The sequence below is a fragment of the Phyllobates terribilis genome, unplaced genomic scaffold (genome assembly GCF_046119375.1).
Source record: "Phyllobates terribilis strain yellow unplaced genomic scaffold, ASM4611937v1 Scaffold_1__5_contigs__length_1240528914, whole genome shotgun sequence".
NCBI classification, from domain to species: Eukaryota; Metazoa; Chordata; class Amphibia; order Anura; family Dendrobatidae; genus Phyllobates; species Phyllobates terribilis.
The window spans coordinates 612,101,092-612,127,634 of record NW_027362761.1 but is presented as its reverse complement, the minus strand read 5'-3'; the positions used below and the strand labels follow the sequence as shown (position 1 = coordinate 612,127,634).

Sequence of the window (26,543 nt, the reverse complement as noted above, 5' to 3'; positions counted from 1 at the left end):
GCTTACTGATGCACACGGGGAGCCAAGGAGAGATTGTCTGGTCCGATTCCACAGAAAAGCTCCATAATACATATTCTTCTGAACAAACATCCCTTTAAGGGAGACTTACACTTATTATTACCACCAGACCCGGATCTCAGATTGAAGTCCCCATTAATTTTGCTTTGTCTCCCAAAATGAGAACAAACATATTTTTTCTAAAAGAAAATATATATATTATTTGGCAGTTTCACATCAGGATTTATCTCACACGGTAAACGCCAAAAGAAAGAAATGCATCAAAAACACCTCCCCAAAACTGCAATGAAAAAACAACGATCAAAAAAGTCACCAATAAAAAGGTCAGCGGCCATTCAAGAAGAGAATCCCTCACACAGCTCCGATAACGGAAGATAAAGTGATGGGTGTCAGGAACAGTTCTGAATATTTAACCCATAAAATATATTCTAAAAAATAAACCCGACAAGTTTGGAATCGCCGTAACTATACTGACCTGGAAAATGGCAGCGACGTCGTTCTTACCGCCCAATAAATGCTGAGAAACAAAACCCAAAAAGTAAATGTGGGAAATTCTTTTTTTTTTTTATTAACTGTTTGACCTCATCTGGAATTATTTCCTGTTTTTCGGCACATTATATGGTAAAATGCACAATTCATCCCGCTCTCATCCAGGAGAAACATTATCCCCTATAGAGAGGAGCGCGCGGTGATCCGACCTCCTCCTCCAGTGCGGAAAGTTCTGTGCTTCTCCGCCTGCAGAGCGAGTGGTGAATAGACGCGGGGGCCGAGAACTGCTGGAGCCCCCATGTCAGGCTCTGGGGGGTGAATAGACGCGGGGGCCGAGAACTGCTGGAGCCTCCATGTCAGGCTCTGGGGGGTGAATAGACGCGGGGGCCGAGAACTGCTGGAGCCCCCATGTCTGGGGGGGTGATCGGCTCCACCACGCTCCATCTTCATGTCGGGACTCATGTTTCGGGGTCTGAGGGACGGTCCAGAAGGAGGAGCCAGACGCCCGACCACGACTGATGACGACATTGAGCCGGCACCGATTCTGAGGGACGGACGAGCGACAGCGGATTAGGGGGAAAATCATCAGTAAATTAACCCCGACTCTGCTGAGTAACAATCCACGACAGACTCAGGTACCGAAAGATCTCACAGGAGAGAACGGACAGAAGCGCTGGGACATCTGCAGACAAAATGTGACCGATGCTCTAAGGAAGGTGAAAGATTCTGAAAGAAGCCGCCGAGGACGAAGACTCAAGACTGATGAAGACGACAGCGGAGAAACCACGACTCACAGATCAGAAGAGAAAAATCAGGGAATGAAAGCTGTGAGAAAATGTAGAGAAAACCAGAGCAAGTCTGGAGAAAAATCATCTATTATAGGACGAGGCCGAGAGAAGTCATCACATCCACCGGAGCCAACAAGAGTCTCCTCTCACCTGGTGATGTCAGAGGCCGGAGCTCCTCCATCATCACCTCCTGGTACCGATCCTGGTGTCCTTCTAGATACTCCCACTCCTCCATGGAGAGATAGACAGCGACGTCCTGACACCTTATAGGAACCTGACAACAACGACACCGTCATCACCCAGAATCCTCCAGTGCTGTCCTGTATAATGTCCCAGCAGTCACCTCTCCGCTCATCACCCAGAATCCTCCAGTGCTGTCCTGTACAATGTCCCAGCAGTCACCTCTCCAGTCATCACCCAGAATCCTCCAGTGCTGTCCTGTATAATGTCCCAGCAGTCACCTCTCCGGTCATCACCCAGAATCATCCAGTGCTGTCCTGTATAATGTCCCAGCAGTCACCTCTCCGGTCATCACCCAGAATCCTCCAGTGCTGTCCTGTATAATGTCCCAGCAGCCACCTCTCCGCTCAAAACCCAGAATCCTCCAGTGCCGTCCTAAATAATGTCCCAGCAGTCACCTCTCCGGTCATCACCCAGAATCCTCCAGTGCTGTCCTGTATAATGTCCCAGCAGTCACCTCTCCGCTCATCACCCAGAATCCTCCAGTGCCGTCCTGTATAATGTCCCAGCAGTCACCTCTCCGGTCATCACCCAGAATCCTCCAGTGCTGTCCTGTATAATGTCCCAGCAGTCACCTCTCCGGTCATCACCCAGAATCCTCCAGTGCTGTCCTGTATAATGTCCCAGCAGTCACCTCTCCGGTCATCACCCAGAATCCTCCAGAGCTGTCCTGTATAATGTCCCAGCAGTCACCTCTCCAGTCATCACCCAGAATCCTCCAGTGCTGTCCTGTATAATGTCCCAGCAGTCACCTCTCCGCTCATCACCCAGAATCCTCCAGTGCTGTCCTGTATAATGTCCCAACAGTCACATCTCCGCTCATCACCCAGAATCCTCCAGTGCTGTCCTCTATAATGTCCCAGCAGTCACCTCTCCGCTCATCACCCAGAATCCTCCAGTGCTGTCCTGTATAATGTCCCAGCAGTCACCTCTCCGGTCATCACCCAGAATCCTCCAGTGCTGTCCTGTATAATGTCCCAGCAGCCACCTCTCCGGTCATCACCCAGAATCCTCCAGTGCTGTCCTGTATAATGTCCCAGCAGTCACCTCTCCACTCATCACCCAGAATCCTCCAGTGCTGTCCTGTATAATGTCCCAGCAGTCAACTCTCCGGACATCACCCAGAATCCTCCAGTGCTGTCCTGTATAATGTCCCAGCAGTCACCTCTCCGGTCATCACCCAGAATCCTCCAGTGCTGTCCTGTATAGTGTCCCAGCAGTCACCTCTCCGCTCATCACCCAGAATCCTCCAGTGCTGTCCTGTATAATGTCCCAGCAGTCACCTCTCCGGTCATCACCCAGAATCCTCCAGTGCCGTCCTGTATAATGTCCCAGCAGTCACCTCTCCGCTCAGCAGCTCAATCATCTTGTTGCTGAGCTCTAGGATCTTCTTCTTCCTCTCATGTATCGGGGGGTGCGGGGGAGGCTCTGTGATGGGGCCCGGGCTCCGCCCTCCTGACTCCTGGAGATGGATGATGGGAGTCACACCCTCCCCCGGTGTCTTCCTCACTATTGTGTAATCCTGTGTATGGAGAGAGACACTTAGGGAGAAGAATTCCTTCCCGACTCCAGATCTGACAATCAGTAGAAATCCCGGGATCAATAACCGTCTCCAGTAATCTGGGGCCATAACCTGGAATATTATTACACTCAGGACAGACATCCAGGCCCCTCTACAGCTCTTACAGGGAATCCCCATGACAACTCCTCCTGGCAGAGAGCTGCACACAATCACTGCTCTTACAGTAAAGAATCCTTCTCTTCCTCTTCTGGATTTCCTCTTCCCGATGTCGGACTTGTTACATAACACAATAAAGCTGATAGAAATGTAGAGGAGTTACCTCTCCGCTCAGCAGGGAGATGATCTCCAGGGTGAAGTGTAATAATCTTCTGGTGGTCTCGTCCTCGTCCATCCTCGGGGGGTCATTCAGGAGTAGGAGGGATGAGCACTGGATCAGCTGGAGGGATCTCGTCCTGCCGGCGTCTTCATGATAAAGGAGAAGATGGAGATCACAGGGGACGATATAACGACAATCACTGAATTCTGCCCCAAATATCCGAGATTTATCAGGAAGAATCTGGAGGAAAAGCCACAAACTCCACCGCGGCCTCCTCCGCCGATCTGACCGCTCATTATCAGCATCGTAGGAGGTCGGTCACCGTGGTAACAACACCGCCAGCGGGGGACGGTCACCGTGGTAACAACACCGCCAGCGGGGGACGGTCACCGTGGTAACAACACCATCAGCGGAGGAAGGTCACCGTGGTAACTCCACCTCCAGCAGAGGGCGGTCACCGTGGTAACTCCACCTCCAGCGGAGAACGGTCACCGTGGTAACTCCACCTCCAGCGGGGGACGGTCACCGTGGTAACTCCACCTCCAGCGGGGGACGGTCACCGTGGTAACTCCACCTCCAGCGGGGGACGGTCACCGTGGTAACTCCACCTCCAGCGGGGGACGGTCACCGTGGTAACTCCACCTCCAGCGGGGGACGGTCACCGTGGTAACTCCACCTCCAGCGGGGGACGGTCACCGTGGTAACTCCACCTCCAGCGGGGGACGGTCACCGTGGTAACTCCACCTCCAGCGGGGGACGGTCACCGTGGTAACTCCACCTCCAGCGGGGGACGGTCACCGTGGTAACTCCACCTCCAGCGGGGGACGGTCACCGTGCTAACTCCACCTCCAGCTGGGGACGGTCACCGTGCTAACTCCACCTCCAGCTGGGGACGGTCACCGTGCTAACTCCACCTCCAGCTGGGGACGGTCACCGTGCTAACTCCACCTCCAGCTGGGGACGGTCACCGTGCTAACTCCACCTCCAGCGGGGGACGGTCACCGTGCTAACGCCACCTCCAGCGGGGGACGGTCACCGTGGTAACGCCACCTCCAGCGGGGGACGGTCACCGTGGTAACGCCACCTCCAGCGGGGGACGGTCACCGTGGTAACGCCACCTCCAGCGGGGGACGGTCACCGTGGTAACGCCACCTCCAGCGGGGGACGGTCACCGTGGTAACGCCACCTCCAGCGGGGGACGGTCACCGTGGTAACGCCACCTCCAGCGGGGGACGGTCACCGTGGTAACGCCACCTCCAGCGGGGGACGGTCACCGTGGTAACGCCACCTCCAGCGGGGGACGGTCACCGTGGTAACGCCACCTCCAGCGGGGGACGGTCACCGTGGTAACGCCACCTCCAGCGGGGGACGGTCACCGTGGTAACGCCACCTCCAGCGGGGGACGGTCACCGTGGTAACGCCACCTCCAGCGGGGGACGGTCACCGTGGTAACGCCACCTCCAGCGGGGGACGGTCACCGTGGTAACGCCACCTCCAGCGGGGGACGGTCACCGTGGTAACGCCACCTCCAGCGGGGGACGGTCACCGTGGTAACGCCACCTCCAGCGGGGGACGGTCACCGTGGTAACGCCACCTCCAGCGGGGGACGGTCACCGTGGTAACGCCACCTCCAGCGGGGGACGGTCACCGTGGTAACGCCACCTCCAGCGGGGGACGGTCACCGTGGTAACGCCACCTCCAGCGGGGGACGGTCACCGTGGTAACGCCACCTCCAGCGGGGGACGGTCACCGTGGTAACGCCACCTCCAGCGGGGGACGGTCACCGTGGTAACGCCACCTCCAGCGGGGGACGGTCACCGTGGTAACGCCACCTCCAGCGGGGGACGGTCACCGTGGTAACGCCACCTCCAGCGGGGGACGGTCACCGTGGTAACGCCACCTCCAGCGGGGGACGGTCACCGTGGTAACGCCACCTCCAGCGGGGGACGGTCACCGTGGTAACTCCACCTCCAGCGGGGGACGGTCACCGTGGTAACTCCACCTCCAGCGGGGGACGGTCACCGTGGTAACTCCACCTCCAGCGGGGGACGGTCACCGTGGTAACTCCACCTCCAGCGGGGGACGGTCACCGTGGTAACTCCACCTCCAGCGGGGGACGGTCACCGTGGTAACTCCACCTCCAGCGGGGGACGGTCACCGTGGTAACTCCACCTCCAGCGGGGGACGGTCACCGTGGTAACTCCACCTCCAGCGGGGGACGGTCACCGTGGTAACTCCACCTCCAGCGGGGGACGGTCACCGTGGTAACTCCACCTCCAGCGGGGGACGGTCACCGTGGTAACTCCACCTCCAGCGGGGGACGGTCACCGTGGTAACTCCACCTCCAGCGGGGGACGGTCACCGTGGTAACTCCACCTCCAGCGGGGGACGGTCACCGTGGTAACTCCACCTCCAGCGGGGGACGGTCACCGTGGTAACTCCACCTCCAGCGGGGGACGGTCACCGTGGTAACTCCACCTCCAGCGGGGGACGGTCACCGTGGTAACTCCACCTCCAGCGGGGGACGGTCACCGTGGTAACTCCACCTCCAGCGGGGGACGGTCACCGTGGTAACTCCACCTCCAGCGGGGGACGGTCACCGTGGTAACTCCACCTCCAGCGGGGGACGGTCACCGTGGTAACTCCACCTCCAGCGGGGGACGGTCACCGTGGTAACTCCACCTCCAGCGGGGGACGGTCACCGTGGTAACTCCACCTCCAGCGGGGGACGGTCACCGTGGTAACTCCACCTCCAGCGGGGGACGGTCACCGTGGTAACTCCACCTCCAGCGGGGGACGGTCACCGTGGTAACTCCACCTCCAGCGGGGGACGGTCACCGTGGTAACTCCACCTCCAGCGGGGGACGGTCACCGTGGTAACTCCACCTCCAGCGGGGGACGGTCACCGTGGTAACTCCACCTCCAGCGGGGGACGGTCACCGTGGTAACTCCACCTCCAGCGGGGGACGGTCACCGTGGTAACTCCACCTCCAGCGGGGGACGGTCACCGTGGTAACTCCACCTCCAGCGGGGGACGGTCACCGTGGTAACTCCACCTCCAGCGGGGGACGGTCACCGTGGTAACTCCACCTCCAGCGGGGGACGGTCACCGTGGTAACTCCACCTCCAGCGGGGGACGGTCACCGTGGTAACTCCACCTCCAGCGGGGGACGGTCACCGTGGTAACTCCACCTCCAGCGGGGGACGGTCACCGTGGTAACTCCACCTCCAGCGGGGGACGGTCACCGTGGTAACTCCACCTCCAGCCGGGGACGGTCACCGTGGTAACTCCACCTCCAGCGGGGGACGGTCACCGTGGTAACTCCACCTCCAGCGGGGGACGGTCACCGTGGTAACTCCACCTCCAGCGGGGGACGGTCACCGTGGTAACTCCACCTCCAGCGGGGGCGGTGAGGTGAGGAGGAGCCGCTGCACGTCCCCCATACAACACTGAGGAGCCGCAGTCACATGGAGCAGGAGCCTCCACAGGAACAGCTCTGATCTCACCCCACACTCTCCTCTCACAGATTCACCACAAACCCTCCCTGTAATCTCACCGGAATGGCGGGAAGCGGAAACCTGCTGCTGGCTGATACCAGAGAGCAAGAGCTGCGCACAACCAGGACGGAGCTGCTGCACTGAGAGCGGGAGGAGCTGTGGTGACGTCACCGCCATGTGATCAGGGGGCGGAGCTCAGGAGAGAAGTGGTGAAGGCCCTGTGGTGACGTCAGCGCCATTTGTTCAGGGGGCGGAGCTCAGGGTGAGAAGTTGTGAAGGACCTGTGGAGACGTCATCGCCATGTGATCAGGGGCGGGGCTCAGGAGAGGTAGTGAAGGCCCTCTGGTGACGTCACCGCCATGTGATCAGGGGCGGAGCTCAGGAGAGAAGTGGTGAAGGACCTGTGGTGACGTCAGCGTCAATTGTTCAGGGGGCGTGGCTCAGTTGAGAGGTGGTGAAGGCCCTGTGGTGACGTCATCGCCATGTGATCAGGGGCGGAGCTCAGGAGAGAAGTGGTGAAGGACCTGTGGTGACGTCACCGCATTAAAACAGGGGGCGGTGCTCAGGAGAGGAGTGGTGGTGAAGGACCTGTGGTGACGTCACCGCCATGTGATCAGGGGGTGCTGCGGGGCGGTTGCGGCGGGCTGCGTGGCGGCTGCGGCTTGTCAGGCTCCGGGGCGGCTGCGGCTTGTCAGGCTCCGGGGCGGCTGCGGGGTGTCAGGCTCCGGGTCCGGCTGCGGGGTGTCAGGCTCCGGGGCGGCTGCGGGGTGTCAGGCTCCGGGGCGGCTGCGGTGCGTCAGGCTCCGGGGCGGCTGCGGTGCGTCAGGCTCCGGGGCGGCTGCGGTGCGTCAGGCTCCGGGGCGGCTGCGGTGCGTCAGGCTGCGGGGTGTCAGGCTCCAGGTCCGGCTGCGGCGGGCTGCGTGACGGCTGCGGCACGTCAGGCTCTGGGGCGGCTGCAGCGTGTCAGGCTCCAGGGCGGCTACGGGGTGTCAGGGTCCGGCTCCGGGGCGGCTGTGGTGCGTCAGGCTCCGGGGCAGCTGTGGCGCGTCAGGCTGCGGGGCGGCTGTGGTGCGTCAGGCTCCGGGGCGGCTGCGGGGTGTCAGGCTCCGGGTCCGGCTGCGGCGGGCTGCATGGCGGCTGCGGCGCGTCAGGCCCTGGGGCGGCTGCAGCGTGTCAGGCTCCGGGGCGGCTGCGGGGTGTCGGGCTCCGGGGCGGCTGCGGGGTGTCGGGCTCCGGGGCGGCTGCAGCGTGTCAGGCTCCGGGGCGGCTGCGGGGTGTCGGGCTCCGGGTCCGGCTGCGTGGCGGCTGCGGTGCGTCAGGCTCCGGGGCGGCTGCGGTGCGTCAGGCTCCGGGGCGGCTGCGGTGCGTCAGGCCCTGGGGCGGCTGCGGTGCGTCAGGCCCTGGGGCGGCTGCGGTGCGTCAGGCCCTGGGGCGGCTGCGGCGTGTCAGGCTCCGGGGCGGCTGCGGGGTGTCAGGGTCCGGCTGCGGCGGGCTGCGTGGCGGCTGCGGCGCGTCAGGCTCCGGGGCAGCTGCGGGGTGACGCTGTGATGTTCCAGCAGTGGATGGATTAGTAGCGATGTCCTCTGTGCGTCTCTGTCTCCTGCGGACTCTGATGTGTGGGGCGTCTTTCTGACCTGCAGCGTGTGAACGTCTCCTGTGGCCTCTCCCCATAGTCTGACAGCAATGAGGAAAGTCCGCAAGTGAAGGAAACAAAATGTCGCCGCTCAGTTACATAATGAGCAGAAGCCGCGCGGCTATACTGCAGTGTCGGGGTGCAGCGGCTCCTCACCGTCTGCACAGAGGCGTAGCTGGGGGTTTTGGTTCGGGGGGGGGCGACACTTCTGAGTGGGTCCCTAACCAGGTAACCCTGATTACAGCTATGGTGGCGCACTCTAATAGCGCATGTCGGGGAACCTCAGCAGATGAAAGCGCTGTTACTGAATATAATCTCTATACAAAGACCAGCACTGATACTACCGCCATATGGTGACATATAGTGGAAGATACCAGTCCTGCAGAACATATAGGAGATTACAGTACAGTTATATATAAAACTGTGAGTGAAATACGCTCTTCAAGGCCTTCCGAACTCCAAATATTAAAATATATTTTCGAGATCTTGAGGAAATCAATACCGCACAGCCTTGCATGCTGCACTAGAAAAGACTTCTGCTTTATTAGCACATGTGGCACTTTATATAGGGTCAGAGACAAAGGAATAGTTCCCTCTGACCTATGAACCAATAGTAACCTTAGGGAAGTGAATAGTAATGTGAAACCTCCCCGCTCATCAATGTTACTTGATAATCACTACATAGGACAAAATGGAGACCACAGACAAACAAGATGGATTCTTTTCTCACATTTCCCCGTCATAAATATATTAAGGATCTCTCTCTCCCGCTGAAACCCCTCACCCCCCTCCTCCATACCATTTGCCGGAGCAGAAAAGCTGACAATCTAAAGAGCTGTCTGTATGCGAATTAGCACACACATGAGAAGGGGCTAAGAGGCAAATGCCAGTACTGTCAAACCACCCAATTAACATGCGAGTGTATTTTCCCATGGCACAGGCCTGCGATAAATCTCCACCTAGGTGAGAAGGTTGTATTCCCAGGCTTCAAAAGAATTCAACAGAACTCTTCAGTCTGGCCGGCACCGATGCGAAATATGGAATATCTGAAGTTCCATAATTCCGATAATAATGGTACACATTTTTAGTTGCAGGGTCAGCTAAAGAAAATATGCTTATTTTTCCGTATCTGTGAGCCCCTTCGGTGAGCTGTAATGCAAAAGTAAAAAATAATAGACAGCAGCTATGTCATGTGTGGTCTCTAAAGAAAGGTAAATTCATAATGGAAAATATGGTCTCACTTGCAAGCTTCTGCGATCAACCAGTGATAAAAATATATGGCTTGTGCGATAACTTAATAAAATATGAAGGTTGGAGCCCAGCCCACATGATAACATCACAGGGGAGTGTGTGGGCCGGCCACCCTTCGGCCTAAAAGACCCGCCCGAAGATGGGTCAGTGCTCATTGTTTGATAAAGGTCAATTGGAGTGCCCCCCCCCTCCATCTGGACTGAATCGTGTCAGCGATCTTTATAGTAAGTCTTCTATTATTCCTTTTTATTTTGTGTAGCTGTATATTCTGTACTGTATTGTCTCCTTTTATAAAATCTTTGTATATTTTTCATAAACACTGCCTACCTTTTGGATTAAATGTAAAATTTAATAGAATCATAGAATGGTAGAGTTGGAAGGGACCTCCTGGGTCATCTGGTCCAACCCCCTGCTCAAAGCAGGATTCACTAAATCATCTCAGACAGATGTCTGTCCAGCCTCTGTTTGAAAACGTCCATTGAAGGGGAACTCACCACCTCTCGTGGCAGCCTGTTCCACTCATTAATCACCCTAACTGTCAAAAAGTTTTTTCTAATATCTAATCTGTGTCTCCTTCCATTTAGTTTCATCCCGTTGCTTCTAGTCTTTCCCTGTGCAAATGAGAATAAAGATGATCCTTCTACAATGTGACAGCCCTTGACATATTTGTAGACAGCTATTAAGTCTCCTCTCAGTCTTCTTTTTTGCAAGCTAAACATTCCCAAATCCTGCAACCGTTCCTCATAGGACATGGTTTGCAGACCAGTCACCATTCTGGTCGCTCTTCTCTGAACTTGTTCCAGTTTGTCTATGTCTTTTTTAAAATGTGGTGCCCAAAACTGTACACAGTATTCCAGATGAGGTCTGACCAAAGAGGAGTAAAGACCGATAATGACTTCACGTGATCTAGACTGTATGCTTCTGTTAATACATCCCAGAATTGTATTTGCCTTTTTTGCTGCTGCATCACACTGTTGACTCATGTTCAGTCTATGATCTATTAGTATACCTAAGTCTTTTTCACATGTACTGTTGCTTAGCTCTATTCCTCCCATTCTATATATGCTTTTTTCATTTTTATTGCCCAGATGTAGTACTTTGCATTTTTCCCTGTTAAAAACCATTCTGTTGGTTGCTGCCCACTGCTCCAGTTTATTTAGGTCTTTTTGAATCCTCTCTCTCTCTTCTCTAGTATTAGCTATCCCTCCTAGCTTTGTGTCATCAGCAAATTTAATCAGTTTACCCTCAATTCCTTCATCTAAATCATTGATAAAGATGTTGAACAATACAGGTCCCAGGACGGAGCCCTGTGGTACCCCACTTGAGACATTCATCCAGCTGGATGTGAAGCCATTTACAACCACCCTTTGAGTCCGATCACTAAGCCAGTTATGAATCCACCTAACAGTTGCCTGGTCCATTGCATACTTGGTCATTTTTTCAATAAGGATGGTGTGAGATACTTTGTCAAATGCTTAATAGTTCTGTTTCTTTTGCTCTGTAATTGTTCCCTCCCCCAAAGCCATATACGCTACCAGAACTCCGGTGTCCGACCAAGCCTGTATTATATTTCAAAGCTGGTTGGTGGTGGCAGCGAATAATATTAATTGGACTATTGTGAAGCTGGCAGTAACCGTACGGGGGCGTATACACACATTCCATGGTTGGAATCCGGAGGTGTGTACGCCATATGCTCTCTGTGCGCTTGCCGATAGCTACGTAGTGAGCAATTGGGATCGTGTGTGCACGAATCCCAGCTCAATCCTGACAGAGTGACGGCAGCGGTGAGATATTGTGTGATCTCCCCGGTGTCGTCACTTGCATCTCTGACACCCCCTTGTGACCAATTATTGCATCACTGTAGGTATATAGGGGCGCACCTGTTGCATCCTCGGGACTTTCCTACCTGCTTCACCTATCATTGTATCACAACAATGAATCTTTTCTTGTTTGGGGTCCATAATATACAACCAGGGGTCCTGTGACACGGTTTTCCTTACATATAGACCTGAGTAACTTAGGTATAACATAGAATAGCACTTTTACGGCTACATATATCAACAAGCAGAATAATAATTGCATACATATATGATCCCTGCGAGCCCCCAACCTAGACCCTAAAACCAATTGGTGAGATTCAGGAAAGGGAATGTTTCTCCCCACCAGGAGTCCTTTTTTGCATCATATTCCTGTAACCACTTATCCCTTATTTCGGCTTTCTTCTGTATATTGTTATGGAGACCCTCTTTTGGTTTAAGGAGAACTTTGGTTTAGACAGCAAAGGGTCTTCACATTGCCAGCGAGATTCAAATTAAGGTACTTCATCGATGAAGGGAGAGAGACAGAATACATGTGACATGCATTGTCAGCAAGTAGAGTCTTCTGGGTGGCAATCTTGACTCACCAATTTATTAGCTAGACAAAAAAAAGCGGAACTTCGTTTTTACATACAACTGAACAGACAACGAAAATAGCTTATCAGTAACAAACACATTTCCCTTTTGCCCAAGGTGAAAACCTTCTCAGAGACTTAACAGGAAGCCAGTATCTTAATCATACATTTCACAATGTATGTCTTCAAACACTCAAACAGAGGCCTCATGGAATAGATAGAATAAATAAATTGACTTTCTAATTTAATAGTGATATCTAAATATTAAAATTAACCATAACAATTCCTCCCTTTTTATTATTTTACAAAACAATTTATTCATCAGCTACTTCCCCATGCTATAAAAGCCAGGAGGGGACGAATCCCATTCATCGACAAATATCTTGCTTGTAAATCTCATCATATATGTTTATAGAAGAAGTGGCAATTTGAAAAACAGGGGCAAATCTTGGCTCATGGTCTCTCCCTCTTCCACATCCTGATACTTTCCTCCCTTTTCTAAATCCACTGGAAGTAGTGTAGCTGGATTTAGAACATTACAGCGTTTGATAATTATATAGGGAGGTGTAAGGAGTGAGACTTCATATTTTGTCAACCTTGATGCTGAGAGGTGACGGGTCTGAGCCTGTTGAAGTATTTCCGATACAGCATGAGGAACTTGAAGTATGAGGGGGCTTCCTAACACGATGTCCTCTGTCTTTTTAACAAGTTCTGAAGCATCTGCCACAGCTCTAACACAAGTAGGAGAACCCATAATGACTGGATCAAGGGTTACAGAGTAATACCCTAGAGGGCGCTGCCTACCACCATGTTCTTGGGTAAGGACACCAGACGCATGTCCAGCCTGTTTGTGGCAGTACAAAGTAAAAAACTTGGCATAATTCGGTATACCTAGAACTGGTGAGGCAGAGAGAGTGAGCTTGAGGGTGTGAAATGCATCAATAGTCTCAAAATTAATGGTGAAAGGCTCAGTTTTGAGGCATTGGAACAATGGGGCCATAATACTAGAGGCATTTCGTATCCACAGACGGCAGTACTGGACTAGGCCCAAGAATGCCCGAAGGGACTTGGTAGATCTTGGAAGAGGTATTTTTAGTATAGCCTCAATCCTCCCTGGGCTGAGATGCTTAATGCCTGGAGACAGGCAATGCCCAAGGAAAGTGACTGTGGACTTGCACAATTGGAGTTTATCTTTTGAAGCTTTGCACCCATTTTCTGCTAAGAATATCAGCATAGATTGAGATTCATTGTGGCATATCTGTTCAGTGGTGCAGCAAAGGAGAAGGTCATCCACATATTGTAAGAGTATGGTGGATGAATCAAACGGGCACCAGTTATCGAGTACAGTCTTTAGGGATGTGGAAAATAAGGAAGGGGAGTTAGCAGCTCCCTGAGGAAGGACTGCCCATCCATACTGAGCACCTCTGTGGGTGAAGGCAAAATAAGAGGTACACTCCATGGACAAGAAGACAGAGAAAAAAGCATTGGCCAGATCAATCACTGTGAAACAGGTGGCTGTGGAGGGGACCTGATTCAGGAGAGTATGGGGTTAACTGCCCTAAGATCATGTACCATACGACAGGCTACTGGTTGTCCAGGTGGGGTTTTCTTTTTGACTGGGTACAAGGGAGTGTTAAATGGGGAGGTTATAGGAATAACTAGACCTCTTAACAAGAGCTCCTAGACATTCTCATGTATTGCTGCATCCTGAGCAGCACTTAAAGGATACTGCTTTATACAGGGGGGTTGGGTACCTGATTTAAGTTTTACAGTCACCGGAGGGATGGGTAGTTTTCCCACATCAAGTTTGCTACATGCCCACAATTGACTGGGTATATCCTCAAGCCAAACAGGATGGGAATGAGGTTTAGAGTCTTTATTGTCTAGAACTGTGGGAATTGTTAGGGATAGAAGACTACACAATGTGTCATCATCCAGGGGGGTGGTCATCTTGGGTCCATTTGGAGTGAATTCTATGCAGGCTCCAATTTTCTGCAACACATCTGTTCCCAACAAATTATAAGGCACATCAGGGGAAACTAAAACCTGGGTTACAATTGAAATTGAGTCATGCAAATTTAACCGGAGAGGAGGAGTCATTTGTAATTTAGTAAGTCGTCCCTCTACCCCTTCACAAGCCACATAGTCCTCTGTAACATGTTCTTGCATTAATACTGTACGGGCTGCTCCATTATCTACCATGAATGAAATAGTTTGTCCCTCCCCCAACGACACGGAGGACAGTGAGTGTGGGTCCCTGGGGGGGTGACAATGGGGCAGAGGGAGACATCTGGATTGCCAGTTTCCCATGGAGGGGGCTGGGCAGTGGCTGTTGATTTTGCGGGACATTTGATCCAGAATGACAGAAACTAGATCATCCCATGTGGCCCGATATGCCTCCTGAACACCCTGGAGGCGCATTCTAAATGTTAAGGGGGGGTTTTCAGGGATCTGGGAGCTGTGTAGCGAGGGCAATAAGTTCACTGGGGGACCAAGGCCGATATGTTTCTATTGGCCATACTTGGGGTGGATCATGTACCTGAACATTATCAACCATCCTAGGAGGTTGAAACTGTACATGACTAGTGGTCCTCTTAGGGAACAGAGGCACCCTGGGTGTTGTCCCTGGGTGTGAAGACCCACAGGACCTGCAACAATTAACCCCAGGTGGATTCTAATGACCACAATGTCTGCAAGTCCATCCCATTGGCCCAGCATAAGGCGGTGGTGCTGAAGGGGGTGCAGAATTTACATCAGGTACAGAGACTACAGGGGTTTGAGAGTTTTTCAAACTTTAATAGATTATATAGACAGTTCCATGCCTGGTTTCTTCTGATTTATGTTCACTTTCTGAGAGACGTTTTGCTACTTCTAACCACATCCTAGTCTGCTCTAGTTTGTTTTTATCTTTCAACCATCCTTCCCAATTGCAGATATATTTCTCCCATTCCTTCTCCTCCAAATTTCCCCACTTTCCCATACCAAATTTCCTCAATATTATTTCACATCCCTCTACTACTTCTTTCCCTTTCAGTCTCTCCACTATCTCACATGCTGGAACTGGGGCCTCGCCCTTTAGGTCAGTCAATTCCTTACTGTTGCCAGTCCCCATGACTGCAACCTCTGTGCCAGAGTTACCGCAGAACTCTCTTCAGCACACCTAGAGCCTCTCAGACTCTAAATTTGATCCCGTCCTAGTCTCCTCTGATCCTCGAAAGACGGATCTGATCATGTCCAAGTTTCCTCTGATCCTCGGAAGACAGATCTTTAAGGAAGTACTAACACCGATTTTCCAGCCCTGTGAGCTAGGGAGATTCTTACACACAACCAAACAAATAACAATACCAAGCCTTCTGCTCCAACTACTATTGCAATTATTTCTGCATGATCATATAACATTGCCCAGTTCAGAGGTTTTCCTTCTATACTTTGTAAAGGCGCTGCGTGACAACTATATCTGCAATAAGTGTTACTTTTTATACTATATGTTTCCCAGTCTGGGTATACAGGCTGAGCAAAAACTTCAGCTACTATGATTTTCCCTCTCTTGAGCTTACACAAAACAGAACACAGACACTGAGGACAACGATTCTGAATCATCAAAAACGACTTAACAATACGTCAATCATTCATCTAAAAACCACATTGAAACATATAAGACAACAAATTCAATCACTGGCAAGGGTTCAAAAATGATTGTCTTGTTAGGACCGCCAATTACCCGTCCTGGAGCCCTCTAGGTAGTACTGAATTAGTAGTAATACAAGGGATTACTTACCGCGGATTTCATTTAGTAATTCCCAGAGAGATCCTTGTTGACGGGTCCAGAGGAGGTCCGTGTAGTGTCGGCGTCCCTGCCTCCTGCTAGGCAGGGACGCTGTTCCCCTCACCTCTCCGCTCCGTGCCCGGCGTCTTCCTTCCGCTCTGCTGACAGAGCGCGCTCCTCCCCGGTCACTGTGCTTAGTGAGGTTATCAAACAGATCAACCCGGTGGCCTATAAATTGAAACTCCCGGCCAACTTGCGGATCCCTAACTCTTTCCATGTATCTCTCCTCAAACTCGTGGTACTTAACTCTTTTTCCAAGTCTACATGTACGCCTCCTGCTCCGGTTTCCGCTGAAAACGAGTTTGAGGTAGAGAACATTCTGGCCACCAAAAGGGTAAGAGGAAAGACCTTTTTTCTAGTAGATTGGAAGGGGTTTGGTCCTGAGGAGAGAACGTGGGAGCCCCGGGAGAACATCCATGCCCCTCTCATCCTTGGTAAATTTCTGTCTGGCCTAAAAAAGGGGGGGCCTAAAGGGGGGGTACTGTAGCGTCGGCATCCCTGCCTCCTGCTAGGCAGGGACGCTGTTCCCCTCACCTCTCCGCTCCGTGCCCTGCGTCTTCCTTCCGCTCTGCTGACAGAGCGCGCTCCTCCCCGGTCACTGTGCTTAGGGTGTGCGCGCGCGTTCCCCCTCTCTTAAAGGGGCCGCGCGCGCCGTCCTAAGGAGTCCTCGGCCAATGGCCGGAGGATCTCTTCATATATAAGGCACCTCCTCCAAAATGGAGGTGCCTGAGCAATGTTGTAGCATAGTTCATCACTCTGCTTCAGCCCTCAGGTCCCTTTTCCAGTTACCTGCCAGTTTCCTGTCTGATACCTGCCTGACTCGTGTCTATCTGCTGTTATTCCTGCGGTCTGACAGTCTGCCTACCAGCCCTGCCAGTCTGTCTATGGATCCGTCTGCCCGCTCACCTGGGAGCGCTCACCTGCCATCTGCCTGCTAGCCTACCTGGAGGCTCTGCCGTCACGTGCTGTGACCACCTGCCCGTCCAGTGACTCTTACCCGCTCACGTGGGAGCGTCCACCTGCTACCTGCCTACCTGGAGGCTCAGCCATCACTTGCTGTGACCACCCGCTTGTCCAGAGACTCTCGCCCGCTCACCTGGGAGCGTCCACCCGCTACCTGCCTGCTAGCCTACCTGGAGGCTCAGCCGTCACTTGCTGTGACCACCTGCTTCTCCAGAGACTCTCGCCCGCTCACCTGGGAGCGTCCACCCGCTACCTGCCTGCTAGCCTACCTGGAGGCTTAGCCATCACTTGCCGTGACCTCCTGCCCTCTTACCCAGAGACTGTCCCCGTCACTTGCCGTGACCTCCTGCCCTCTTACCCAGAGACTGTCCCCGTCACTTGCCGTGACCTCCTGCCCTCTTACCCAGAGACTGTCCCTGTCACTAGTCGTGACTGCCTGCCTGTCTTCCCTGGGTGTCACCCGCTTCCTTACAAGGACTGCCCCTTTGTATAGTTGCTCTGTGGTTCCACCTCCCAGACCCGTTACAGTCCGGTTATGACAATCCCAGGTTTCAGGCAGCATGTACTGTTATGGAGACCCTCTTTGTTTTTAGGGAGAACTTTGGAATAGACAGCAAAGGGTCTTCACATTGCCAGTGAGATTCAAATTAAGATACTTCATCGATGAAGGAAGAGAGACAGAATACATGTGACATGCATTGTCAGCAGGTAGAGTCTTCCTCATGTGGCAGCAAAGACTCACCATATTTATTAGCTAGACAGAACAGAACTTCATTGTTACAGAAAACTGAAATAGACTTATTAGTAACAAATTTCCCTTGGCTCAGCGTAAACCTTCTTGTCAAGGACTTTACTGGAAACAAGTATCTTAGTCAGACATTCCACAATGTAAATTTAGAAAACAATCAAGCAGACTTCAGACATAGAAAAAATATAATTGTTTTTATCTAAATTAATAATGATATCTAGATATTAAAAAAATTAACCACAACACAGTGAAGATTCCTATAATATAGTGAATATTACCAGAAAACATTTACCTATGTTATACACTGACAAGGATCCAGCAACAAGAAAGACAACTGACACGTGGAGGACAAACACCAAAGGTTTCATTGAATGTGGGAGAAATAAATGTGGTTTGTGCAAGTCTGTGCACAAAGCAAAAATGTCTGCATCTACTAACCATAATAAACCCTATAATATCCGACATCTCATTAGTTGTAGCTCCACACGTCATTGACACCATACAATGTGAAGCTTGTCTCCATCTACTGCAATATGTGGAGTGTATGGTGGCCCAGTGGTTGGCACTGCAGCCTTGCAGCGCTGGGTTCAAATCACACCAAGGACAACATCTGCAAGGAGTTTGTATGTTCTCCCTGTGTGTGTGCGGGTTCTCCGGTTTCCTCCCACAATGCAAAGACATACTGATAGGGAATGTAGATTGTGAGCCACAATGGGGAAAGCAATGATAATGTATGTAAAGTGCTGCGGAATATGTTGGCGCTATATAAAAATAAAGATTATTATTATGTACAGTCAGAACCTTAAGTCACCGCATTGGGGGACACGTTAGAGACGTTCTTGGCCCCACAACACGTAATACATCTCCAGCATCACAACATCTCATACAACACAATAGGGATTAATCACTTTACAGTTGTGGGTATTGAATATGTCACCAGACCAGCTAAGGGGGGAGATTGGTATAAAAAGTACACCCCCGAGAAGCCTTGTGGATTCTGGAATTGGACCCCAGATTCCCCAGTGATATGAATCTTCCTTCAGACCTTGTATCCATTTACTGAATTGTGTTTTTTCCTCTTTTATAGTAATTATACATAATATACACATTATAGATGCAGACACTTCATTCTTCTATTGCACGGATGCTTTTTGTTGTGGACATATGATCGTCCATAGGGGTAATGTAGACATACTTGCACATGTCCATTTGGGGCTGGGGGTCTCCGCTGTGCATTAGACACTATGATGTGTATAAGAAGCCGGTTACTGGTTATTTATTATGCCATGAAGAAGAACTGAACACAAATACCTGTTGGAAACGCAAAGATTTTTTGCTTCTTTCCCCAGGATGTTCTGTTTTTTAATGTTTCTATGATTTTATTTTGGATTTTTCAATAAAAGTTTTTGTTTTTATTCACACTGGAAAACAAGTGCTGGATTATCAGTAACTTTCTAAGTCCCGTCCATTCCTTCTGTCGAGCCCAGGGGATGGGGAGGACTCGGCGCCCGGGCCTCGTTGTTAGCTTTGGGGGGGATGTCGCGGTGGTCGGCTCCCGGGTCCGTACCCTGGGCCTCTCTTTTAAAAGGGTGGTTAATTATATGGAAGTTCGTGACGCCACCTGTGGTGTCTGGTGAGGATCACCATTGCTGCGGCAGCTCACTGAGGCCGGTGATAAGGCAGCTTGATGGTACAGCGCCCCACAGGTGGAGCTAGGCCTCAGGGCAGCGTATGAAAAGGGGATGCAGGACAGAGGTGACCCAGCCGGGTCTGCAGAAGGATAGGCAAACACACAGTTCTCTTCAGTACCTTTTACTGATGGAAGTTCAGGCACATCCCGGAGCACGGTAGGGTGAAGGGTGCATTTCAGGATTCTCCCCAGGGAGCGGGTATAGGGCCTCCTGTTTCTTGCCTTTGCGTAGTAAGTTTCTGACCTGCCTGGAGCTAGGCCTAACTTTGTCGCTATCCTGCACCAGCTGACTTTGTGGTAGGGGCTTCTCTTGGAGTACACTCTCCCAGCTAGCGGGGCCTCTGTGACTCCTGGCTCTGGTACGTATCAGCGCTTGGGCGATCCTGGGACCTGAAGTCTTCCAGGGGTCTCCGGTTGTCACCACAGGGGGGTATACGGCCCTGTAGACGCGGACCCGGTGTCCGGTATATGCTTTCTGGGGTGAGCTTGTACAGCTCCTCTGCCCCCAATGCTACTCACTCCTCTAGCCTTCGGCCTCGCTCGAAGCTCTCACTAGGCTATACACACTAGCGGTAGCTTGCCGCGCTTCACCGCTCTTATGGCGTCGGCACGCCTTGGCTCACTAACCTGAGCTAGGTGAGTCTGGACTGCGCTGCACTGCAGGCTAGCAACTGCAAGAGCTGGAACTGGCTCTGTCCCCTGAGGGAACTCTTCTCAGACTGAGCTCGACTCTGTACTCAGACCAGGACTCACTGAACTCTCCAGAGGAACTGAACTGCCTAGCTCCACCTTCCCTATTTATATCCCTAACAGGCTCCCTCTGGTGGTCTGAGGTGGAAGGTGAAGGTGTGTGAATGCTTATGAGGGCCTCTTGTGGAGGAATCCGTCCATGCACCCTTCTAGGATCTGCGGTACCAAGCGCAGCTGGGCACCACATTCCCCCCTAGCAAAGCTCAGCACTCCCGGGCTGAAGTACATTTTGTAATAACAATAATACCATGAACAATAACAATCTTCCCTTTTTGGGAGGCACTTTGACTTGAACGTTGCAAATGAACATAAACAGATATATACAAGTTAATAAGTAACCCACAGAATCCAAGTCTCTTGCGGTCAGGTTTCCAGGCTGGATGTCCATCTCACAGGGTAGAGTACTTGGTAGCTTGAGGGACCTGTCCCAAACCCTCAACGTAGGCCCTGAGGTGGCTGCAGAGCATGGAGATCCTGAGTTGGACCTCCAGTATAGCCACTCCAGACAGGTTTTCCTTCTGAGGTCACCTTAAAGGGCACTCCAGGGAGTGCAAATATTTGCAAAGTAAAGTCTTTGGGCTGCACATAGTCATCAGCCACAGAGTTCTTAGGTACCCTACGGGTAACTAGAGTCAAACAAGAAAACTGTCCATTTCACTTAGATTGTCCATCAATAAGGCAAAACACAAATTAAGATACACATACATAGAATATACAAGACAATACTATTTAATACCCCAGGGGTAACTATCTACACTGTCAGAAATTCAATTGTTTTACTCATTACACCTGACAGGGGGTTGACCTTTAGTACTACGTGTGGACCTGGGTGGTACTGGAATGCGTGACGCACTAGTACTTGCACTACTTCCCATTCTGTCAGTACTAGGTGTGGAGGGGGTACAAGGCTGCATTGACCTCTCTACAGGACTGGCAAGTATACAGTTAGGTCCATATATATTTGGACAGAGACAAGATTTTTCTAATTTTGGTTCTAGACATTACCACAATGAATTTTAAACAAAACAATTCAGATGCAGTTGAAGTTAAGACTTTCAGCTTTCATTTGAGGGTATCCACATTAAAATTGGATGAAGGGTTTAGGAGTTTCAGCTCCTTACCATGTGCCACCCTGTTTTTAAAGGGACCAAAAGTAATTGGACAATTGACTCCGCGGCTATTTCATGGACAGGTGTGGGCAATCCCTTCGTTATGTCATTCTCAATTAAGCAGATAAAAGGCCTGGAGTTGATTTGAGGTGTGGTGCTTGCATTTGGGAGGTTTTGCTGTGAAGTAAACATGCGGTCAAAGCAGCTCTCCATGCAGGTGAAACAAGCCATCCTTAAGCGCAAAAACAGAAAAAACCCATCCGAGAAATTGCTACAATATTAGGAGTGTCAAAATCTACAGTTTGGTATGTCCTGAGAAAGAAAGAAAGCACTGGTGAACTCATCAATGCAAAAAGACCTGGGCGCCCACGGAAGACAGTAGTGGTGGATGATTGCAGAATAATCTCCATGGTGAAGAGAAATCCCTTCACAACAGCCAACCAAATGAACAACACTCTCCAGGAGGTAGGTGTATCAATATCCAAATCTACCATAAAGAGAAGACTGCATGAAAGTAACTACAGAGGGTTCACTGCACGGTGCAAGCCACTCATAAGCATCAAGAATAAAAAGGCTAGACTCGACTTTGCTAAAAAAACATCTAAAAAAGCCAGCACAGTTCTGGAAGAACATTCTTTGGACAGATGAAACCAAGATCAACCTCTACCAGAATGATGGAAAGAGAAAAGTATGGCAAAGGCGTGGTACAGCTCATGATCCAAAGCATACCACATCATCTGTAAAACACGGCGGAGGCCGTGTGATGGCGCGGGCATGCATGGCTGCCAGTGGCACTGGGTCACTAGTGTTTATTGATGATGTGACACAGGACCGAAGCAGCCGAATGAATTCTGATGTCTTCAGAGCCATACTGTGTGCTCAGATCCAGCCAAATGCAGCCAAACTGATTGGTCGTCGTTTCATACTACAGATGGACAATGACCCAAAACATAAAGCCAAAGCAACCCAGGAGTTTATTAAAGCAAAGAAGTGGAATATTCTTGAATGGCCAAGTCAGTCACCTGATCTCAATCCAATTGAGCATGCATTTCACTTGTTAAAGACTAAACTTCAGACAGAAAGGCCCACAAACAAACAGCAACTGAAAACCACCGCAGTGAAGGCCTGGCAGAGCATCAAAAAGGAAACACAGCGTCTGGTGATGTTCATGAGTTCAAGACTTCTGGCAGTCATTGCCAGCAAAGGGATTTCAACCAAGTACTAGAAATGAACATTTTATTTACAATCATTTAATCTGTCCAATTACTTTTGGTCCCTTTAAAATCAGGGTGGCACATGTTAAGGAGCTGAAACTCCTAAACCCTTCATCCAATTTTAGTGTGGATACCCTCAAATGAAAGCTGAAAGTCTGAACTTCAACTGCATCTGAATTGTTTTGTTTAAAATTCATTGTGGTAAGGTCTAGAACCAAAATTAGAAAAATGTTGTCTCTGTCCAAATATATATGGACCTAACTGTACTATTAGCTGGGCCCTCTTGCTCTGCTCCCGCCGGGGATCCTTCTTCCGGGGATTCTTCTTGCTGTGGGTAGAAGGTGATTACAGGGATGATTACTGCTCCTCCTAGTTGGGGCCAATCTGCCGGGAAATCTCCTAAGTCAGTGTGTATTACTGCTTCTTTAGGCTCCTCAGGTACGGTGAGAGGCACTTCTTCTTGGGGCTTTAGCAGACCTGGACACAACTTCAGGTGGTCCCTGGATACTGTTGCAGTCATACTTCCTCCATCTCTACTAATTAGGCAGGTCTTCCTGTTATCAAATATTGACTGTAACACAGTGTAGGGTTCTCTCTCCCACTGGTCATCAAGTTTGTGGTTCCTCCTTTTCCTTTTTAACACTACTTCACCAGGTGTGAAGGGTTCTGCTGGCGCACTTTTGTTGTAGTGGGCCTCCTGCTTGTCTCTCACCCGAGTGAGATTCACCCGAGTGAGACTGTCTTCGACACAGGCCTGTACTCTTCTGTACTGCTCCTGTCTGGTCATGTCCCAGTCCTCAGTGGTCACATCTGCTTCAGGTTCCACAACACCAAGCTCCAGGTCCATGGGCAGCTTTCCTGGTCTTGCCCGCATGAGATATGCCGGAGTGCAATTAGTGGAACTTACTGGTATGTGATTGTACAGATCTACTAGGTCAAGTAGTAGGTCTGGCCACTGGTTTCTCTCCTCTAGTGGTATGATCTTCAGCAGGTCGATGATGATGTTATTCATCTTTTCACAGAGACCATTGGTTTGGGGGTGGTACGGTGTAGTTCTTATCTTCTTACACCCGTAGAGATGGCAGAACTCTTTGAATAACTCAGCCTCAAAGGCTGGGCCTTGGTCCGTCAGCACCTGCTCAGGGTATCCATGGGGTCTACAGATACACGCCTGGAACGTTTTTGCTGCTGTCTCCGCCGTCAGGTCCTTAATGGGGGCGACCACCAGGAACCTAGAGTAGTGATCCACCATGGTCAGGACATAAGAGTACCCTGATCTGCTGGGTGACAATTTGATCGTCCAGGGCCACGATCTCCAGGGGTCGAGTCGTCTTGATGGGTTGCAGGGGTGCCTTCTGGCTGCTGTAGTCCTTTCTTCTGAGGCTACAGAGTCCACAGTTTCGGCACCACCACTCAATGGATCAGCGCATTCATACCCAGTAGAATCGACACTTCAGCAGGGTCTCTAGCTTTTTACAGCCAAAGTGTCCCGCCTGATCTTGGTAGGCCTTCAACACCATTTGGATGTCTGTCTTGGGTACCACTATCTGCCATACCATCTCATGGGTTTTTGGATTGACGTACCTCCGGCACAGCTTCTCTCATTCCACAGCTGCTTGGCTTGGAGAGACGCTTCCTTCTCCAGGGAGGAACCTTCTTGAGTTATCAGCTCCTTGATACGGCTGACAACTGGGTCACTGTCCTGGGTCTCCTTCCAGCTGTGGTGAGTCAGAGGGTTTAACGTCTTCCCACGCTGCCTCCTGGAGGCTCGTTGCTCGTGGATCATCCCATTCCAGTCAAAGGCAGGTAGCTCAATCTCCTCCAGGTCATAAACTTCTTCTTCTTCTGGGTCTGACTGGTGAGGCATCCTGGACAGGGCATCGGCGTTCTTGCGGCCCGCTCGGTATTTAATTGTGAATTGGTAGTTTGACAGCCGAGCCATCCATCGCTGCTCCATGGCTCCGAGCTTGGCTGTTTCAAGGTGAGTCAAGGGGTTCTTGTCAGTGTAGGCAGTGAACTTGCTGGAGGCTAGCTAGTGCTTGAACCTTTCAGTGATGGCCCAGACCAAGGCCAGGAACTCCAACTTGAAGCTGCTATAGTTTTCTGGGTTCCTCTCGGTTGGGCGGAGCTTCCTGCTTGCGTATGCGATCACCTTCTCTTGGCCATTCTGCTTCTGACTTAAGACAGGTCCCAGCCCTTCATTGCTGGCATCAGTATACAGCAGGAACGGTTGGCTGTAGTCAGGGTAGGCCAGGATCTTGTTGTCTGTCAGGATCTCCTTCATCTTCTGAAATGATTCGGCTTGCTCCTTACCCCAGTGGAACGGAGGGTTCCGGCCTTTGGGGGACCTTTCCTACCAGAAGGTCTTGCAGAGAGACTGCCTTCTTAGTGTAGTCTTTTACAAACCTCCGGTAGTATCCTACTAGTCCCAGGAACTGACGCACCTCCTTGAGGTCCTTCGGCTCCGGCCACTTCTGGATGGCAGTGATCTTTTCCGGGTCTGGTGCTACCCCTTCCGGACTGACAATATGCCCCAAGTACTGTACCTTTCTCTTGAGCAGGTGGCACTTTGAGGGCTTCAGCTTCATCACGTACTGGGACAGTGACTCAAATACCTCCGCCAGGTGCTTCAAGTGGTCCTCATACGTCTTGGAGTACACTATCACGTCATCCAGGTAAAGTAACACAGTCTCGAAGTTGCGGTGTCCCAGGCAGCACTCCATCAATCTCTGGAATGTTCCGGGGACATTGCAGAGCCCAAACGGCATACTGTTGAACTCGCAGAGTCCCATCGGGGTGGTAAAGGCTGTCTTCTCCCGATCCTCCTCAGCCACAGCTACTTGCCAGTACCCACTAGTAAGGTCAAGGGTGGAAAAGTAATTTGCAGACTTTAAGGCAGCCAGGGACTCCTCTATACGTGGTAAAGGGTATGCATCCTTATGTGTAATGCGATTTACTTGTCTGTAATCTACACACATTCTCATGCTCCCGTCCTTTTTACTGACTAAAACTAGGGGAGCGGCCCAGGGACTACAACTATCCCTTACAACCCCTGCCTTCTTCATGTCATGCAACATCTCCTTGGCTTTTTGGTAGTGTGCTGGTGGTATAGGCCTGTAACGTTCTTTGATGGGTGGATGGTCACCTGTGGGGATATGGTGTTGAACCCCCTTAATCCTCCCAAAGTCAAGTGGGTGCTTACTGAACACCTGCGCGTATTCCTGAACCACCCAGTGTACACCCTGTTTCTGATGGGGAGGAGTGGTGTCTGTCCCAACATGGAGCTGTTGACACCAATCCTCTACCTGGGTTGCAGGGTCATTATCCTCCACTTCGTCTGGTGAGGTTAAGGACTCCGCCGTGTGAATGGAGTTGTTATTTACAGCATGTAACTTGGCAACAGTGGCATAGCGTGGTAATCTAACCTCGTTCTCCCCATAGTTGAGAAGACGGACGGGCACCCTCCCATTGCGTACATCTACTACCCCTCTGGCGGGTAAGAGTGTGGATCGGTGCTCTGAGCTAAGGGGTTCTACTACCGCCTGGTAGCTCTGTCCTCTAAGACCTATTGCTGCTCTACACCAGATAAGCACTTCACTCATTGGGGGGATCACAATGGGTACCGGGTCTGTCACCCCTACATTACCAATTTCACCACCTGTTAACTTTACTTGCTGCTGGTACATCAGGGCTCGGATCTCCTTCTGCAGCGCCCTCCTCTGCCCTGGTCTGGCAGTGTCAGCTATCTGTTGGAGCAAGAACACAACTTTTCCAAAACAGTTACCAACAATATTAGTGCCAAGTACCATATACAAATTGGTATCATCAGGATTAGTCTCTACTACAATTAGTCCCTGGTCCTTCAGTTCCACTCTTCCCACCTTTACTGCCACATCCTTAACCCCGACTAGGTTAAGGGGGAGTCCGTTTGAGGCATAGACGGAAAGATTTGGAGCTGGCGGGCTTAGATCGTTCATGGACCAGAACCTTCTGTAGAGGACGTCAGGCATGATGGTTACCTGAGCTCCTGTGTCCAGCAGAGCATGTGTCGGGATGCCGTCCAGCACAATGGACAGGAAAGGTCTTCCTCCCACGA

The 26,543-nt window shown here is 51.3% G+C and overlaps 1 pseudogene; it reads right to left on the bottom strand.

Moving 5' to 3' along the window:
• LOC141153153 (uncharacterized) overlaps window positions 1–26,543 on the bottom strand; it is a 211,748-nt pseudogene that overhangs the window by 164,716 nt on the left and 20,489 nt on the right.